The sequence below is a fragment of the Harpia harpyja genome, chromosome 4, assembly GCF_026419915.1.
Source record: "Harpia harpyja isolate bHarHar1 chromosome 4, bHarHar1 primary haplotype, whole genome shotgun sequence".
In the NCBI taxonomy this organism is placed as follows: Eukaryota; Metazoa; Chordata; class Aves; order Accipitriformes; family Accipitridae; genus Harpia; species Harpia harpyja.
The window spans coordinates 65,326,333-65,345,436 of NC_068943.1; positions in this window are offsets into that span (position 1 = coordinate 65,326,333).

The following is a 19,104-nucleotide window of genomic DNA, read 5'->3' on the forward strand; positions in this document are numbered from 1 at the left end:
AGGTTCAGCTGCTTCCCCTAAACACATGGCTATAGCCGCTTCTCTCACGTTGACTTCTCTCACGTTGGCTTCACATCCCACCAGTCTACAGAGGTAGCACAGTTCTGCAGCACAGTCATGAAGACGCTCATGTGGCAGAGAAGGGAGAAGACATGGGGAACTAGGTTATAGCCACCTCTGTCCATGAGCATGAACATACATACATATTCATGACAATATAACAGTTCTTAAATGTATAACTAGTACTTGGAGAAAAGGCAGAATCTTGGGTCTTCCCTCAGGTAAGGCATGCTAATCTCTGAGCTCAGGGTAGTGATCCCTTCCATCTCTTGCTTTGCTCTTTTACTTACCTTTTCCTCTGCAGTGTCCCCACCTCAGGAGGGATCGTGAATGCCACCTGGCAGAGGGGAGCAGTGGAGGCCCCAGGGTTTGAGCTACCTCAGGCAGCAGGGGCAATTGCACATGGCTTCCCACCTTGGGAGCCAGCAGCATGTCTCCTTGCTGAATGAATAAATGTAAGGGGGTTACCAACTCCCTCAGTGTCAGAATTACCTCTGCTTAGTTTAGGAAGCTCTTGGTGTCTGTGTTAATGGAGATGTTAAATTATAGGTCCCACGTGCAGAAAAAATGCATTTCTCAGCCCTGAAGAGTATCTAACATTCCAACTAAGGTAATTTTTAAGAGCTACTCTTGCCTTCAAACATTTCCTATCTTGCATCCTTAAAAGCAGAGCTGTCCTTTACTGATTTACCCACAGTGAATTCCCAAGGTAACACAGGGTATGAATGGCAGGCAAAATAATGAACTTTTCTTTGTCTAGGTCTCCTGAGGCCTAGGTTGGCTGGCCAACTCTACCTCTCTTCTCATAATTTTCTGAGGACAGAACAATATGTATTTCAAGACCATGAGACCTCTTGCTGAGAGCGTTGCTGGGGGTTTGGGATGGTGCTGTGCTGCAGTCAAGAAGCACCAGGCACTGAGGAGCAAGCATGGGGAGCACCTTATTTTCCACATGCCCAGCAAGGAGCTTGGCTGCACTGGGGAGCTCAGTCTCTTTGGATTGTGCTTTCTTATAGACTAAGTATTTTGATTTTTACTTTTGATATTTCACCTTAGTGACACTGAATTACATAAGCCACTTTTCTTCCTCTGGTAATTAGTGCAGCCAGCAGTCCTATTGAGCATGACACCCCGCCAGCACCTAATGCCACCTTCCTCATTAGCAGCACCAGTCTGGCCACATCACTGTTTCTGTGTTTGTTCCTTTACAGGTCACTCTCCCCCACGCACTCACATGCAGCATGTTCTGCATCAGCAGGTTTGGAAGACTGAAGCTTCCCTTCTCTAATCTGCTGAATAAAAATGGGTTGTTGAATGGCTCCATAGCTTCCCCTACCCCCAAGGGCTTAATAGCTCTAAATGTGCAGACAGTGTTATTGTAATATGGCACGAAAGAGTGAAACGGGAAATGATGCTCTCCCCTGTTGCAAATATGTGCAAACCTTGTAAACAACACGGACACATGCCCACCAAGTGGCATATGATGACAGGACTTGGCCAGTCCATTAAGTGATTCACTGTCAACAACTTGAAACCAGAATTGAGAAATAGAGCTTTGGTTTCAATCTGAGGGTCTAGCACTTTTGAGCAGGATCCCACATGGGAAAATGTGTCAGAGAATATATGAATGAGGAGATTTCTATACATTTTTCTGTCTAAACTGTTGGCCGATATATCACAGCTCTCTATGCATGGTCTGCTTCTGGGCTGAATCAGCTGAAGTTTTGCTGTGGGCTTGAGTGTGGACAACATGAGACCCTATTTAGACATACTACTCACAATAGCTCTGTTTGCAGTTTTTAGCCCTCTGGGAACTTTCAGCCTTCTTGCTCACCATGTTCACATTCAAAAAAACCTCAGGTCATGTAACCTGCAACCTGGGCACAGACAGCAAAAACCATCTGCTACCACAGAAGGCAGAGAAGCCAACACTGTCGCTACAACTTTTTCTCCATTCCTTCCTACATAGGGGAAGAAGTGATTTTGTATAGACCTATGAAATCTGAACTATTTACCAAATTTTAACCTTAAGTTCAAACTCATCATACTATTGAGTCTTCTAGGTCCCTTATTAAAATCTCAGTGTAAGCTGGTTTGGGCATATGTCCATGGGGAAAGGGTAAAACTTTCTATTAGAGCAGATGAATGTAATATTTAGAGCTTCCAAGACAGCTAAAGTGCAGGTGGCCCTTATTTTATATAGACATGGTCTACATAAATAGTATCAATAGAGGTAGGTTTCTCAAAGGATCTGAAGGGAATTGGGAGCTCAACTGTCATAAAAATTAATAAGAATGGGAATCATTTACAAATCTCTGTTTAAAAATCCACCTTTTCTCTCTTATTTTCAAAGAAATAATTTCTTCTGTTATGCCAAGTGGTAAATTAAATCAGTTCCAAAACAAACAAATGAACAAGGGACATACAAATGTCTGTGAGACTGAATTCAGCCTTATCCTGTGAAATGCTCAGCCCTCACTTCAAATTCTTGAGCCAACATTGTTTCGATTTAATGCCAAAAGGGACATGAGACAGTTCGATAATGACTGGGTACCAGAAACTTCTAAGAAATTTTCCAGATTTTCAACTAAATTTAGGGAGTGTTAAAAGGTTCTTTCATAAGACCATCTGTACTGACGTTGACAGTTCTTCCTTCCGAAAAACAGCACACGTTTATAACCACAAGGTTTAACTGCTCTGCCCGCTGAGGAAACTATCTGAGGGCACATGCTTATAGTTTGCCAGGTAATCCCTAGTGGGGATTACAGCCTCCTTACTACAAAAACTAAATCTCTAGAAATTAAATAAAGAGAGGTCAATGTAGCTACTAATAATACAGAAAGCTAAGGTTGCTTTCTAAGTCAAACTGAGAAAAGTGTAACTTCAAAAATCAACCAGCTACCGCATCAGAGCTAAGTTGTGGTCAGCAACTGAATTTTACATGGTATGACTCACTGATCAATTTTTAAAGTTGTTATAGCCTTACATAACAAATTATTATTTGTCCTACATAATAAACAACCTCTTACTTGCAAAATGCTGTTAAAAGAGTGTGGTCCTCCCTCCTCGTCACAGACACAGAAAGGCTCGAGCTGCTGTCACGGTTTGAACAAGCAAATCAAGATGTAAAAAAACCTCAGTGAAATGCCCAAAGCAGATCATCAGTACCTCAAGGTTTACTTTAGAAGCTACTGTTCTGGCTGTTGTATACAATCTGAGAAAGCAGGCTGCCTTTTCTAGAGCAGTTTGAAAAGGGTAAGATCCTTGAGATTCTTGTAAGTTATTTTTAAGAGAGCCATTGAAGGTCCTAACACTTTTCTACCTGGTAGATAAACTTGACTGGTACAAGAGGATGAATAAATATGAATCCTTTGTGCCTTCTCATTAAGACCCACACGCATCCACAGCTAATTATTGTTTACTTGGATTTGTTTAGGATAAACTTCAAAGAACTCCAGGGCATGATAAGCTGCAGCTGAACTAGTGTCGGCCTTCCTGGTGAAAAGGCATTGCTCCTAAATGCTACCTTTTGACTATTTTGTGCCATAAAAGAAAAATCTACACCAAGTGGAATAGGTGTGTAGGTACTCGCTGCAGAAGGTTTGCTTATAGGCCTGTTTAATAACAAATTTGCACATGAAGGTTTTTTGTACCCGTATCAGGTGGTAACAGTGCCAGTAAGTACTGGTAGCCTTTCTGAATGCTGCAGTTAATTTTTCCTCTCATGTGCACTGTCCCTTACTTATTACAATATGCATGGCAGGATGGACTGAGGGGTTTGGGGGGGGGGGTTGGGAGGGGTGGATGGAAAACTCCAGCCATATGACTAGAATGAATCTTTTCTCTAAGAGATCTGCATGGTAAAGGTTAAGCTCAATGGGGTGTAAAGCAAAGAACCGAAGTAATGAGCTCCTATGCTGCAGCCTGATCTGAGATTGTGGCTGCAGGTTTAACTTCAGTTAAATTATCGAACTTTGACTGCGGAAGGCATGATCACATCATCTCTGGAGGGGGAGACGTTAATGAACCACCTTATGGGTTCATTGGGCTAGAAAAGCAGATACAAACCCAGCACTTGAGCTGCCTTCCACAAAATGTAGTCAGAGGGAATTTTGCCATTCACTTTTACTGGGAACAGGCTTACAGGAAGCTGCAGGGGCCACAAATACAGAAAAATTTGCATGCCAATACACAGGACTTAGCACTATTGTGCTTCCTGGCAGCGTGGTTGAAGTAGATTTCCTCTGCACAGCTGATGGGGAGCACTGTAGAGGTGGCTCTGCTGGCTTCCAGCAATGTCACCAGCTCTCAGGGATTCAAGCCAGGAGACTAATCCTACCCAGCTGTAGTGGGCAGAGTTCAAAATGCAAGGAGCATAGGCAACTGTGGTGTAATTATGGTCAGTAACTTCTCAATATAATTTGATCTATTTATTTGCTAATAACCCCTTCTTTAAAAAAAAAATATATATATAAAGTCTTTTTTCTATAATTCCAGAAAACATCTGGGAAGACTGGGAAAGGAAGGGACCAAAAGGGGTTATCAAAATCTAGAGCCTGATTCACCCCTGCTTTATGTCTGGTGTCCTCAGTTGCCCAAGAGCAGAATGAATAATGTATACTCATATTACAATAGAAAATGTCAATACTACGAGTGTCAGCATCAGTAAAGCCTTACATATTGACTCATAAAGCACTTTTGACTTATGACTTTGGGTAACACAGGACAAGTCCGTGATTTGTTAAAATTTTCCCAACCTAGCCACTAAAACCAGATCTTTTCAGTTCTTGCTTTACTTTACACACCTCCTGTGCTTGAGGTCTGCCAGAGGCTAACGACAGAGCCCCTTCCCCGCAGAATGAGTGGAGAGTCATCCCTCCTTCCTGGCAGTCCATGGTCCCCAGAGGGTCACCCCCAGCTTGTTCCAAGAGAGAAGATCCTTGGCCCATGCAGGCTTCTCTGGGTCAGGAGGTCTCAGCAAAGCATTGGGTCATACAGGCCCAGATCTGTATGAGAACTCAGTCTCAAGCTGACCACAACTCAGCAGTATGGAAAATAAGCACAAAAACTGTGAAGCCTGAGCAGCATTTTCTTCCCACCTTAAGATGATCCAGGGATTAGAACAGGCAAAGGGGGTTGCTTGGATTTTTTTTTTTTCTATTAATCCTTCAAAAGAGTAAGCATTTAAAAAGTTGGAACAGTGATCTCACTCTTCTGACAGATAAACTGTAAAGGCTGAGTTTGGCAGTATTGACATTTTTTTCATTAAAAAGTAACATTTATGGTTGTGTCATGTAAGAGGCAAGACTGTAGTGGCAAGTCCCTTACAGCCTTAAAATCTGAGATTATTGAAATTGATACACAAATCAAGAGAAAGTGAGGTAGACATATAGATTGGTTAACCTCTCTTAGATGTCTATGCCAAAGTTGCTCAGGCTGGGCTCACCTTCTCCTCAGGGGAGGAGCGCACGAGGAGATGATTTTCCTCAGACTCTGCTGACTATAAAAGTATTGACTGTCAAAGGAGGCTGCACTGCAGCTGCCTAAATTTTTGTCTCAGATCCATTTCAAAGGTTTCTTCTTAACTTTCCTTGTTTTCACATTTCCCCACACTTATTTCACATGAAATGCAACCAACTGTCAGTTGTGGTGGAAGATGCAATCCTGCCTTTGTTTACCAACAGGTACAGTGTAAGAAGCAACACTGCAAGCTTCCCCAATGCTGCCTTATTAGTGTGTTTCAACTCTTGATTTAAGAAAGGAGAAAAGTTAGTTCAGTTCAATCAATCCTTCCTACTGATGGTGCCAATCAACTAACTCCATTTGCTTTTTGGGACTAGTAGAAAATAATTTTAATTTTGGCTCTCTGCTTCAAAGGACATTTTTTCTTAAAATGATAGAAACCCAAAACCAAATACAGATCTGTTGTACTCAACACATGACTTGACTTGGAATATTAATATAGACCAACGGTCTTGGTTTTGCTTGGTTAGTTTGGCTTATTTGTTCTGTGTACTAAGAAAGCAAGAAGATCCTGAGCTCCTGTAGCTATCTTACATGTTCACTTGAAAATATATTGACCTCTGATGTGCTGTTGTATCTTTATTTTTCCCCAGAGTGCAATGGATTTTTCCTTTGAAACCAGAGAAAGCATTAATGGAGCATTAGCTGTACATTCGGACTACACAGAAGCACTTTATATTGTCACTTTATATGGGTGTTTCTAAAGGAGGTCTGTGGGATTTTGAAGGAAGCGGGCAGAGAATTAAGTGTAGTTTGAAAAAATAAATCACATCCATGTACTCCTAAAGAAGGATTTGCCAAAGACCTTGATGAAAGCATGGCTGGGCCCAGCTGGAGAAGCTTTCAGAGATGCACTTCATATTGCAAGGACAGAGGCCCTCTTCTGGGTCCAGCGACAGCAGAAAAAGTGATTCCCAGCTACTTTTTTCCTCCACAGCTCTTCTGTTGACACCACAATTGCAGAAGAGTTTTCTAATTCATGTCACTGTTAGTCAACAAAGATAAATAATGTAAATCAGAGGAAAGTAGAGACTTGGTGGAAAAAGGTTTGAAATAATCCAACTAACTGTGCCTGAAACAAGTTAGAGAGCATTAACACAAGCCACTCTGCAGGCAGATCAGTGAGATATAACCTGTGGCAGGAGGCAATGACAACTAACAAAGGAAGTAGTAAGAAATTAAATAAGAAGAAGATCCTTCCCTGCAGCTTTGAAAGACTGTCACAGCCATTGCCAGGTTCTGGGAAAGCAAGAGCTCTAGTCACATCTCATTTTTATGACACAAAATTGATATTTCTAATACTGACAAATGAGAAGACTTGAAAATCAGACAGCTTCTGATATGAACAAAAATCCTTATGGCTCAAGCAAGCTCAATTCAGAACAGGGATTTCTAAATGTCTTGGCTGAAACTCAGTCAAGGTTGATTTATGTTTAAAAAGAAACAACAGAAAATTAGTCATTCCAGATATAATCCCACAATACCTGGGGTAAAGGACAAGCTTTCAGTAGGTTACTTTTACATACCCACCTGGAGGATCCCTGATAAAGAAGTTTGACTTCCAAGGTAAAGACTAATCTGTGCCACAGCTCACATACAACCTCAACCAAATGTATCACTATTTGCACAGCCTCTTGTTAATGAAATTATAGATTTACACACATACTCACTCAAAAGCTGTGTTTCATGGGTTGGTTTGCTTGTTTATTTACCAGTCTTACCAAACTGTGTCATTGATAGAGCCCCACCATTCATTATTTCCTCTTTTAATAGCAGGGAATAGGAAAATTTGCACAACATTCACTATGGGATATTAAAATCTCACAAATTTTTTCAAAGTTAATAGACAAATTGATTAAAAGAATCCATTCTTTACCTCTGCATATGTTTCTAAAATTGATACCAAATTTCAAAGCTTCTAATTCTGCCAGAAGCCCTAAAATCCATTAAAACCACTGTTCTTCCAAAAGCTATTGCCTAGATGCTTAGACTCTGTGTTCACCTTCACACACAGAAACATTAGAGCCTTGCTTTTCTTTAATACAAGACAGACTAAATCCTGGGGCAAAAAAACCCAGAGTAAATATAATTTGTTTTCTGGTCACTTGATGACGCTGTCTGTGCTACCTGGCACCTCTGGCTGTGAAGCCAGGGATTTTTCCTGTGCATACACTGCTATCTGTTGCACGGGCCAGTCCCTGACCTGGACAATGATAACATTACTGTTTTCCTGGCTTTGTACAAGATTTGTTAGGCTTCTTTGTTTAATGCTTTCTCCGAGCCAAACCCTGCGGAGCCTGAACCAACACCCTCATGATTCATCATCCCCCCATGCAACAGCAAGGTGTTGCTCAGTTACCAGAACAAACTGAGTTTTGCCGCACAGCAACTTCCAAGACACCTGAGATAATCACTGCTGTGCCATAAACTGGGAGGAGAATGACAACACTAGCACTGCTAGTGCAACAGTGATAGTTATCCTGGTGCCCTTGGGGCACTGCAGTAAACCCAGTACCAGCACCACTGCTGCTGATCACAGAGGGGTAGGCTTCAACCTCTCTAACACATGAACCTTGAACTTTCAACCACACCTGCAAAAAAAGGTGATGCTGATTTCTGCTAGAACATATACAACTCCCAAACAGTTCACACGCTGCTCTGAATCACCAACAAAAGTTATTGAAAATATTCTAAGTATTTTGAATGGGCTTCTAATTAAGTTATTTTGTACTGTCACAGTTGCTCTTTCTCTGAAACATGGGAAAGGACACAAAGGGCAGTATTGCTTCACCTGCTTCAATCACCACTGTGCCTGACGTGAGCAAATTGGGATTTGGGTACACAGAGGAGTAAGAGGAAGGAAAAACAGCTTCTTCACTTTTCAGATCAGGGTGGTGGTGGTGTTGCCTTGGGCGTTGCCGTTGAGGAGTGGCTGCCTTGGCATCCTGAGGAACAACAGGCTCAGATCATTTGCCAGCTTTAGCAATCAATTACAGCTAAATGCAAAAACATCCACAGTTTCGGCGTACCTTTCAAATATTCATCCTCCCAACAAGTCTAGGAGATGCTGTTATCCCTACTTTACATAGAAACAGTTGCTCAGAAGAGGTAAGTGGCACTGGAGGATTACAGCACTCTGTTCCTGCACTCACTGGATTATTGGCCATGCTTTTCTGTTCATCCCTCATATCCACATGTGTAGGTAACATTGAGGTTCCCACTCATTAAAATCACAGCTAAGGTCAATCCCCTGTAGGTTCCCTTTCCTCCCAAACCCTCACACACAACAAACTGCTGAAAGATGATGACTTTTCTGAAGCAAATTGTAAGAGTGAAAGCCCAGTTTGTACAAGCAGCTGGCTAAAATCTTTCCCTGCAGTACTCCCACATGGATCACTAGCTGCAGCAGTAACAAGATGTAATTGAAAAATAACACTGAGACCAATACATTGCGGTACTTGAAATACCGACATTTCACATCAGGATTAGCAGCTATTTCAAGCTCTTCTTGAGCTGCTTTCTCACTGTCACGTTTTCGTTAAAAAAGGCTCTGGGTATGGCCTCCTCCTCCTCCACACCACTCACTCCTGTATTTGATTTACTGACCTGACCAGTCATGGTCACTCTGCATTTCCTGGGGAAAAAAATGTAACCCCTGATCATTTTTATCATATCTGTGTAGCTTCAGTGTTTTCTTTCCCTAGCATACTTAGGGAAAGCCTTCTTTCGGCTATGGAAGGATGAGCTGTCTTGAATTTCTGCTATCAGAAAACTTCAAGCATAATCAGACAAGAGTGGATACAAATGTGTGTTAATATTATCTCGTTGAACTGGAATGCAGACTTGTCTTGAACATGTGCATTTGTCCTTTGCCCCTGCCTCCTCCTTGATTGACGGCTGAAAGATTTCAAATTAGTGCAGCTGCTGATCACTCAGTCAACCTTTTAGTCCAGGGTAGCTTGAAAAAGTTTTAACACTAATAACTCCTAAAGAGCTATGAGCAAAAAGCTTTGTGTCTTTTATGTGAGACGTGGCTGCTTGTTTGTGCTGCAATAAAAGCTCTTACTAAATCAATAACATTTCGGCTTAAATAATTTGCTAATTATACAATTAATAGTCTTCCCTTTGCTTGTAATCCATCTTGTACTACACAGGGAGCAAAGGAAATGTTATGGATGCCACCCTGGATTGAAGCAGAAGCCAATACTTTACAACACATTATCGTCAGCAATAGCAACCGCGTTGGTCATAAACCGGTCATGTTGCAACATCTACCATCATGAAGAAAGAGGCAGGCTCTGACTCAGCTTTGTCTCCAGGTCCAGCTGTGCATCCCCTGCAGCCTTGTCCCAAGATTTTTCCTCAGGTAGGTCTAATGAGATCGATGTACCAGGTGCTCGATGGCTCAAGGCAAGCAGGGCAGCCAGTGCTGGGGTGTCAGACTGAATGTGGCTTCGCTTTAAGGCAGCGTCTGACCTAGCAAATAGGCTGAAGCCCCAGGTACAGAGCTTGAGGTTTGGTACTCACTTGTCAAATGGACAGGACATTCACAGTGCCCACCAGAATGGACATTTCTTCTCCCTTTTCATTTCATTACATCTAAGTGCAGGAATATTTCTCTTTTCCACATTTATTCACATTTCTTTTCCCTGTAAAGAAGTTCCTTAAAGAAAAATAACTCCTGGTTATTCACCAGAATCAAAACTTTCATAAAACTCATCCCCAAAAATCCCATTTATTGACAGTGGTCAATGAAGAAATTTCTCTTCTGCAATTTATGTTTTAATATTTTGATATTCCACCTGTTGTAAGATAGATTTAAAAAATCTAAAGGAAAGTTACTTAAAAACATAAATTAAGGATTTGAAAGGTTATTTTCATAGGGTCAAAGTCCTTTTGTTTTGGTAAGATTAAAAAATTCATCTCATTAAGCACTGTTTTTGTTGTTTCACATGAATAAAAATAATATCAAAATAAAGTGCCTAAGTCTGCAAATGAAGTGTTACAGTCTGTTCTAATAATTTTGAGGTGAAAGTCTTTATTAAACCAAACTGGTTCATAAAAGTTGCTTTGTTTTTTTTATCCAAAACTGCTTTTTCCTGTGGGAAAGGTTTCTATATGAAAATTTTTCGCAATTTCCATTTTAATGGCCACCCAGGCTCTTACCAGCTGCAAAAACAAACAAGAAAACTGTGGTGTATAGAAACAGAAACAGGCTGGTAAAGGGTTCAGTATAAGCCCATAAATCTCTAATTATATAAATTATATTTGTTGCTAGTAATACATTCTGCTGGTCACAGATGATAGAACAAGGACTATTAAAGTTAAAAGGAAACTCTTTATTACACAGATGAAGGGAGAAACATCCTTTTAACATCCTATTGGACATATTCAATTATTATCATTATGATGGGCAAAGTGTTGCTTTAAATTACCCTCATAAGGTTATGGTCTTTCCTTAATTTACATCCACATGAAAAGAATGGACGGCTGCAGAGCTGTGAAACCCTCCTCCTTCCACCAGCGAACGAGGAGGAGGAGGAGTGAGTGTCAGAGAAGTATCTGTGTGATGGGCAAGTGACATTTCCTTCACAGCTGCAACCTACTGACCAAATAACATAACCCATCAGGGGAGGACTACCTATTCAGATGTGGTAAACCAGAGCTTTTTTAGCAGTTACATACACCTTTCTTCCTCATTAAAGTAGGTGCTGCTGGCCTCCATAACAAACCAAATATCCTGGTTTCATCTGTACTATTTGGCATTCGGAGCGGTTTACCGGTCATTTAAAGCCACCAGGAAATTTCTATTGACAAACATTTGCAGATGAAAATGTGGGTCTTACACATTTTGAATTTGACTTGGGAGTTGGAAACATCTTAAAAATCTGTATATAAACCTGCAGTGGCTTATGAAACAGTTCATAAAACTTAAGCAAGAAAATATTTTAAAGTGCTATTAGTTGTACAGTTTTGATGTTCCACCTTTCAAAAGATTGTGAGATTACTGGACAGCACTGGTTTCTCAGTGCAATTTCTGGGTCATCTAGGATGTGGTGGGATAAACAGAGGAGCCCCACTGGAGAAGACACCATCTAACATCTAGATACAGTTAGGGAAATGAACTAGAGAAAAGGACATCCCTTGCTAACATGTTTAGCCTAGCATTTCTCTCTAGACAAGTCATGGCCCTCTGACAATAGAAACAACATCCAGGCTGAAGCATTGCAGTCTGCATCCCACTGTCTTGCTCCCTGATCTCAGTTTCCCCTCTCCTTCCATTCCCACCACATCTCCATTCCACCCACTGTCCATTTTTCCCTGTGGCTTTAAACATACTGTCAGTGAGCCTACAAGAGAAAATTCATTAGGCGACAGGGCCGAGAAGCTGCTGGTGGTGACATAAAGTAATTTCTCCAGATTGCCGCCTGCTACTGCCCTACGCAGAATGGCCCTTCCTGGCCTCCTCGCCCTGTTTGCAGGATGCTTGCCATCTCTATTGGGAAAGGTACAACTGTTAATTGGAAATTAGGGCAAGAGGGTGGAGGCTCCTAAAACGTAATTACAAAGCACCATGCTATGTCCAAGCACTGCCATGGGAAAGCAGCTTGTAACTTTAATTTCAGTGCTGTGATGTCTTCTCTGCCAACTCTCTCACTGCCCTCGAGCGACTGCAGAGGAGCTGCTCCCCAGCACCAAGTGTTGGACGACTGCACCGCCCGTGCCTCCTGCCTCTTCGCCGAGGAGGTTTGGAACAGCCCAGCCCTAGCCAGAGGGGCATTTTCTGCCCAAGAACTGATACTAAATGTCTCATCGCCAGTGTCTCAGCCCAGGGTTTTCTGCCGATTCAGCTCCTTGGGGCTGCACAGTGTATTTCTTAATCTGTTGTGACAGTAGAAATACGCTGGCTGCCCTAAAGCTGGAACAGAGGCTTTCTGTTGCCCAGATCAACTGTTTCACACTGAGCTTAATTTTCGTGTGAGTAGATATTCTAGATGCCTACTATTTGCATCTATATAGTATTTTGACAGTCCCAAAGCCTGATGGGAATTGGCATTTGAGGGGTATCAACTAATATTTTTTGCTTACAAGAGGTGGATTGTAGCACTACTTATCATAGCCATGAGGGAAGAAGGAAGCATGATGATAAAGCTCTGTAAGATGGACAAAAACACTCCCTTTCCAAATGGCCCCTGCATGTTAGTTCATTCATTTTTTTTATGGCTAGGCCAGCCCACATCTTCATTTTATTAACACAGACTAAATGAAGCTTCCTAATGTAAGGCAACTAAAACATCTGTAGAGCTGTAGTGAGGCACAGATCACATTTTTAGTGGCAGGAGTGTATGGCAGCAGCACTGTAATTATTTGACATTTGTCTGCAGTGCCTCCCTGCCTTCAAAATGCTTTTCACAGGCTGTCAACAAGTCTTTATGTTTGTGTTTGACTTGGCAGGGACTCTCAAAACCGGGCAAGTAAGTGAGGAGGAGCTCATGTACAAGCCCAGTCATCTGGAACTTGGCTTAGTCTTCTGCAATCTCTCATCTGATAACCTTCAAAGCCGTGCCTTTCTCCGCATTTCACTCACTGTTTGTACGCTATCGCTAGCGACTTGAAAGAAAGAATCTCTTTAGATTACAGTAGCTTTACATTAGCTATACTACTGGTTTTAGTAGCAAAACAGCTACTGTAGTCACAACAGCAGAACCAGGCCAGTTCTGGGGGAAATAGATTATTCATTAAAAAGCAAATAACATCTCAGCTTGACTTTAAACTCTCAGATGTGTCATTTGTGAATATTTTCATGCACTACAAAATAAAAATGAAACAACTAAAATGTCATACCAGCATAATTTTGAAATAAAGTTTAAATATTTAATTTCAAAATTTTATTATTCTAAAATCTGGAAAAAAATATACTGGGAAAAGGAAGCTGAAATAAATATTTTGTTTTGGGCTGAAGTTCATGAAAGTAGCCAAATAAAAAGAAACCAAAGTGCCCTAAAGAATCAATCATTTAGGCAAACTTAATATCAAACTTCTGGATTTTTTTTACACAGTAAGCTACAAATAAAACACAGCTCAGATTGGAGCTGTTTTGATGACACAAGGTTGCTGAATATTAATCCCTATTTCCAATATTAATCCAAGCTAGTACCCCACCTGTAGCAATGTTTAATACATTAGAACAAAGCATCCTTTCCCAAAACATGCACTCGTTATGATCTGTGTAATATTCTATGTAAACTAATATTATATACAGGAGGTGATAACCCACTATGATGCCTGAAGCCATCTTTCCTCCTTGGAGGTATTTTGGTTTGATTGCTTCATGTTAGTTACACTCCCGTTGCAGGTTCCAGAGCAATCTTTGAGTTGTATCGCTACGAGGAGGTGGAAATGTATGTGGAGAAGGAACCCTCCCGCTTTCTTTGAACCTTTAGAGGACTCATTCCTGCGAGCATCATGGTTCCCAAGTGCCCTCAGGAGCTTGGGAGGTGAAGGCAGAACATGTCATTTCAAGTCCACCACTGCAAAAAGTGTTTTAGCAAACAGTTCCTCTGTCCTTATTTGTCTTAACTGCGCAGGTGGAGAACTGCAGAAGTTTGCTTTTACCTCATCCTTCACTTTTGTTTTTTTTGCAATGCTCCCTCATGCTGGCCTACATGCTGTTTAAGCATGCACTGCCACAGAGATGAGCAAGGCTCCTCTCCCGCCTGCTCCCATGAACAGGGTGAAGAGTGCTCCCAATTTGGCTGCTGCGTGGCCAGCTCAGAATAATTGTGCTTTAGGCTGGGCAAGAGAAAGGAGGGGCCTGAAGGATGCCCAGGACAGTACTGGGGATGGCAGTAATTATCCAGAGTGGCAGTCATGGGAAGTGAGGCAGCAGTCGTGGGAAGTGAGGCGGCAGTCGGGACAGCAGCACAGATTTGGAAGGCAGTGTGCTGCTTGGGGAAGGATGTGTTGAAGGGGATGGAGCGGACAAAATGCAAGTTCTTGCAGTTGAAACAAGAAGTTGCACTGGAGGAAAGATCGGAGGCAATGATGCTGCCCCGGGGTGAGGTCTGGGTATCTCCATAGGCAGTGCCAGAGGGAGAGGTACTCTTTTTGTCTGGCTAGTGATATGTGTTGAATGGAAATCAGAGGTCAACTCTCAGATGATATTTCAGATTAGCCTCCTATGGAAGATGGATGGCAAAGCAGAGCTGGGATCAGATAATGAATGAGATGATAAGAAATTTTCTCTGATAGCTAGGGACAGCACTCGGTGACTCAGGAGGTCCTCACCTGTTCTGTGACTCAGGGCGAAGTGTAAATTTTCAGCTCTTTGTACTCATCCTCCTGTTACTAATCCAAAGAGTATTTCTTGGTATCAAAGCACCAGGCCTAACAATTATGAAGATGAATATGTGCGTCTGTTCCCTCACTTTTTCCATGTATTCTACATGCGAGTATCTTAAGGAAGGTTGTAAATCTTGACACAGTGAATTTTTGATTTTATAACAATATTTTTCTGTCTTGGGCTAACCACCATGAGTCGCCAAGTCTCTAACCTTCATCTGCCCACACACACAAATCTCTCAGCTAAATAAAATGGCTAGTACCTTGTTTGGGACTGTAGGCTGAAACCAAGGGAAACTGTCCACTCAGGTGGGTAGCCATCCCGTCCTGCCATGAAGACACCAGCCGTATCACACAAGGGCCAAATGAGTCCTTCGGGCTTCCCCCCGAACTCCCTTCCCTGGGTGCTGTAGTAGGCAGAGGAGATGGGCAGCTCCTCCTTCTGTGTACTGGAAGACTCGGAAACCAGTGCCCAGAAGATTTGTTGATGTTAGTGAAAAACTGCAAGGCAGCAGAGAGTACGCACTTATATGAAGGGGGGGCTGCAAAGGTAATTTGGTTGCTCATCACCTCAAACCATTTTACCATCAGGACCGCAAATAGTTTTTAGGTTGCCATTTTTGCACTAGACTGGGTTTTTCTCTTGAACCTCAGTTCTTCTTTCTTTCTGCTTTTGAGGGTTGATTCTAAAGCAGCCTGAGAAAATCTTCCATTCTTCTAATTTGCCTAATGTCAGCAAGATTTTATTACTTCAAACCCTTTTATTTAAGAATCAAAGAGGAAGGGTTAAGGGATAAAAGCCTAATTGTACTAATACTTCATATAAGCTTCAGATATGAGCATGGCAAGCACGGGTGTGCTCATCAGGATAGAGTGTGGTAGAACTGGGACAGCTTACCAAAAAGCAGCAATGCTTTACAGAAGTGAGGTGAGAAAATTTCCATGTGGGAGAAAAAAAGAATGAAAAACTGGAAATAACAGTGCAAACTCAAATGTATTTTACATAACTTTGGTCCATCCTCACTCACATTGAGGTCAACTATAGACTAATTGGTGATATAAAGTATGTGTATATGTAAACACCTTTATGTAATATTTTTCCTTCTCTGTTTTTCTGGTTTGCATTTTACTTATTTGTTTGTTGTTTTGCTAAGGACAAGGCTCTAGGGCACTAGTTACTTTGTAAGAAATACAGAGCTGGGCATGTAACCCGGGTCTACAGTCAACAGTTGAGTGAATCTGCTTCTTTTGGATTTACACTACTCTGTGGAAAAATCCTACAGGCAACATCCCTCTCTGTCTGAACCGCATTTGAACAATCAAGGGCTATTCAAAGTGCTTTACGATGGGTTCTCCATGGATACCTAATATAATTTCTTTTCAGTATGATGTGATCATTAGAGTAGGTTTTCACAAAACTGTTTTTACAGAAAAACAGATGGCTTAGGCAAACAGTGGCACAAGTAAAAGGATGTATCATAAAAGCTGTCCAAGAGAGAGCAGTTTGATCTACTCTCACCACATTTATCATAAACAGTAAAACTATTTTGAAAGTTGTTCCTGTAAATTCTCCTCACACCCAGCAGTCACATGCAAAATTCTATGATGCATCCACATTTTCACTCCGATCATAAAAAATGAAAAGCAAAATTGAAAAAATTTGCTACATCACTTCATATGCAGGAAATCTGTGGAACTAACCAGTGTGTGTAGACGGGCATATGAGCCCTAATGTATTAAGTCACTTAAGGAACCATCTATGTAAACAGCTCTGATGACCCCACCAGAACCATACACAACCTTAAGCTTATCCAGGTGCTTTTCTAGATTTTGGCATTTAGCACTGAAGAACTTTGCAGATAAAATTTAGGCCTAGATACTATTATGCAGCTGCACCAGAGTAACAATTCTTTCTTAAAACCAAAATTTCTAGGAAAAGCAATATTTTGGCAGTGAGGAAAGAGATGAAGGAAGATGCACATGCCTTCGTCTCTCTTTCCCCACTATTAACTATATAGCAGTCTTTCAATTCTCAGTTTCGAATTTCTGATATGACTCAGAAGTAATTCTTTGGTTGTTCAACTCACTATCCTTCTAGCAAGACGGTTTGATTCCCTCTTACCAACAGAGTGTACAAATGGGCCGATTCTGTTCTCTTTTATCACAGACTTGATTGTTTCATTCTTTTCTTAAACCTACTCATCTTCACAGCACACAGAAATCCAGTGAATATAGAAATGTGCAAGGAAGTGTTCCAAGGAACTGAATTATAAGAAGTAATAACTGTTGCACAACTGAGATGTGTCAAAAGGAAAGGTGAATCTTTCTCCTGCAACCATGTTGTGTATCTAACAAAATGTGATTTAATTATGACTCAGATTCTGCTAATCTTACACATATTGAATTGCCCTTTATTCTGGGAATGATCCTCCCTGCTGTAACTCTTGTTCCTTACCTTGTACGGACTACTGTCCTACTCCAGAAGTAAACAGAGCTGCTGAAATCAATGGAGCATCCCATAGAGATAGTATTGATTCTGAGCACATGTAAAAAAAGGGTTTGCGCTTCAAGGATGAAATGTCAGCCTCAAGAAAATCAATAAATGTTTTGCAAGTGATGTCAATGAGGTCAAAACATCACTCATAGCATTAGTTCATACAACAAAATATGCACAACTTTAATACAGTTGCAAACTAGATTGCATTTGAATTATTGATTAAGCAGGCTGTATTTTAAGACCAAATGACAGGTGCCTGAAAAAGGTATAGTGAAATATGGGCATATTTGCAGAGAAAATTGAAAAGACCAAGATGTCCACATGCTATACAAGCTCTGGCAGAAACACCAGAAATTAAATTGAATATATTAACTCACCAGTAGAGAGTTTTCATTATTTCTTTTGCTTAGTTTGTACCTGTAGGGCTGCTTGACATCCCACTTGTTTTCAGCACAATTTTTCCTTTGCTTTTCAGTAGCATACTTGAATTAGATAAAATGTGTTTGTTGGAGGATGTTTCCCTAATTCTTAATTTGACAGGAACAGCAGCAATGCTTTTGGCAGTCAAGTCTTTACTTCTGTTGTTGTAGCAGACCTAATGTTCTCAAAAGCCAAATCTTGCAGACAGCTGTTCTTTCCTGATCTCTCTTTAGCATTCCCATTGGGCACAAAGAAACTTTAAGTCTTCTATTGTGCTGCTCTTAGTGGTTAAGTGCCCTTTTCTCTTATAGACAAGACTTGGAGCAAGAACCCTGCCAAACAGAGATGCAGAACTAAAGGGATGTCTTCTCTTCCTCTAATTTCTCCTTTGCTTGAAAAATCCAAACTTTCTGATGCTGACTTAGCTCAAATTAATCTAACAATTTGGTTAGTTAATAATCTACCTGACCTGGTTGTAGACTATTTTAACAATTTAGTTGATAACCTAGCTAGTTGATAACCTAGTTAGTTAATAATCTAGCTGAGGCAAATCCTTGGCTTCTGGATTCAGCTTCCTTTTCTGTCCAATGGCATTTTGCATGCTGCTCTTGCCGTGCTCCCCTGTCACAGCAGTCACAGGAAACAGCACTGGGATCTGTATAACAGTTTTATACTTCTTCTCACGGTTTTTCTGCCGCAGAGTTCGGGGTGTGTCTTTCTAGGGATCTGTGCTGAACTGGCCTGGCATGACTGAAAGCAAACTACCCTGAAGGCAGGGCATGGCTGGAAGCAAACTATCCTAAAGGCAGGCACTTGAGCTCTAGCCAGTGATGCTTCTGCTTGTTGGATACCCACCGGACCCCCTCCTTTTTTTAGAGAAAGCCTTTCCCTGTGGGGGCCTGGGGCAGGGAGCCAGGCTAGGGTCCCTGCTGCTGCTCTGGGGTCAGCAAAGGTGCTTCACTCCTCCTCTCACTCAGGAAGGGGAAAGTGGCAGTGGGGAATGGGGACTGGGGCTGCATCCCGCAGAGCCACAGCCACCAGCCCTGACACCGCTCTGTCACCCTTAGGGAGGAGGAGGAGGAAGAGGAGGAGAAAGAGAGAGAGGAGGTGGTGAAGCTGCTGAGAGCAGCAAGGGAGAGGAGGGAAGAAGGGAGATGATTGCTGGAGATTTTCTTTGCTTTTTAATTATGCTTTGCTCTCTCATCAAGGCTGTAGTCACACTAAACCTTGTTTTGTGCACCTTTCCCCACCTCCAGACGTTG